Source organism: Alligator sinensis, unplaced genomic scaffold (assembly GCF_000455745.1).
Source record: "Alligator sinensis unplaced genomic scaffold, ASM45574v1 scaffold371_1, whole genome shotgun sequence".
Lineage (NCBI taxonomy): Eukaryota > Metazoa > Chordata > Crocodylia > Alligatoridae > Alligator > Alligator sinensis.
The window spans coordinates 986414-988063 of NW_005842262.1; positions in this window are offsets into that span (position 1 = coordinate 986414).

Genomic DNA, 1650 nt, shown 5'->3' on the forward strand with positions numbered 1-1650 from the left:
AATCTCTCAATATGTGGGGGGGAAGATTTTGTTTATAGAGGAGCATTGGTATGGGTTCTGGGCATAAAAGGAAATGACCAGCTTCTATTAATGTAAGTGTGAGTTGCATCAAGCCCTTAAATTCAAGTCAGGTCATTAGTCTGACTCCATAACAGTAGTTCTCAACCTTTTTAGACTCAAGGCACCCCTCATTTGACTTGAGGCACCCCTTGGAAAACTCCAGCTCCCAGTTTTGACTCATTTTTTGAGTACAGAAAAATAATAGAGCAGTTTTTTGTTGCAAAGAATTCAGAAAGACCACAACAGTTGAGAATGTTTTTAAAACTATGAATTCCTGTTTGAAATCTCTGGGTTTATCTTGTGAATCTTGTTTGTACACCTCAGTGCTAGCGTTGCATCACATCCTGGAAAGGATTTCAAGGCACTTCAGGCTGCTGCAGTCCCTTGGTTGAGAATCACTGCTCCATAGAAACAGATACCAACAGTGCTAGAGTCATCTTTGTCAAAGTACATTTGAAGATAAATCCATCCATTGAAACAGAAAACTGCAACAAGATCAACATCTGCTACTTTGAAAAGGAACATCCCTGCCTCAGCCCATAACACAAAAGGAATCTATTAGTAATCTGTTACCTGTGAGTGAAAATAATTACAGATTGACAGGTGCTGGGCTTGACTCTGATCCAGTCCACTCTCTGGTCCATGGGCATCTTTCCTCAACTTCAACAAGCACTTAACTTAGTTGGAATAAGTGTAAGTATGGTTTAAATGACCTACATTCGAGTTACCTGCTCCCAAGTTGGCCCTGCCTAAGTCAGAAAGGGCAGGCTGTAAAACATTCATTCCTCACTGAGCAACTGCAGGCCCACTGCCCTCCTAGTCTTGAGTGTTCTCCATGTTTGACCTTCAGTCCCTGTCCTCTGACTGGCCAGCAAACTAGGCATAAAGCTCCAATGAACTTGAGGTAGAGTTATTCATGTGTGTCATATTGAATGAAATAGTTTGAATGTTTGTAATAGTTGCCCATTAGCCAGTTTAGGAAGAAGACAAGATTTATCTTCTTATCTAGGCCATTGTTTTGGTCTACGTGCGGAAGGTCCTGACTTTGCTCAAAGTCTTAACTTTTGAATTTTATCTTTAGAGGCCTTTAACAAAGAGAACCTAAAAATGACCCTTAAGCAAATATCCCAAATTCCGAGAGATCAAACCCTAGGGCCTTTTGACAAGATGAACTAGTGCTCCTGCTTGCACGAAACACCTATGACTTAGTAGGGCTAACGGAAACCTGGTGGGATTCGTCCCACGACTGGGCAGTACATATTGAGGGTTATAGATTGTACAGAAAGGACAGGGTGGGGGAAAAAAGGGGGAGGGGTTGCTCTCTATGTCAATGAGCAATATACGTCAACCCTCATCAAGACGGAATCGAAGGATGAGGAAGTAGAAGGATTGTGGGTTAGGCTACATGGGGGGCAAGGAGAAAGGGATTTGGTGGTAGGGGTCTGCTATAGACCCCCACACCAAGGGGAAGAAATAGATTCGGGGCTCCTGAGGCAGCTCTCAGAGACCATAAAAGCCAAAGAGGCGGTAGTTATGGGGGACCTAAACTACCCAGACATCTGCTGGGAGACGCAGACGGCAAAGTCCCAC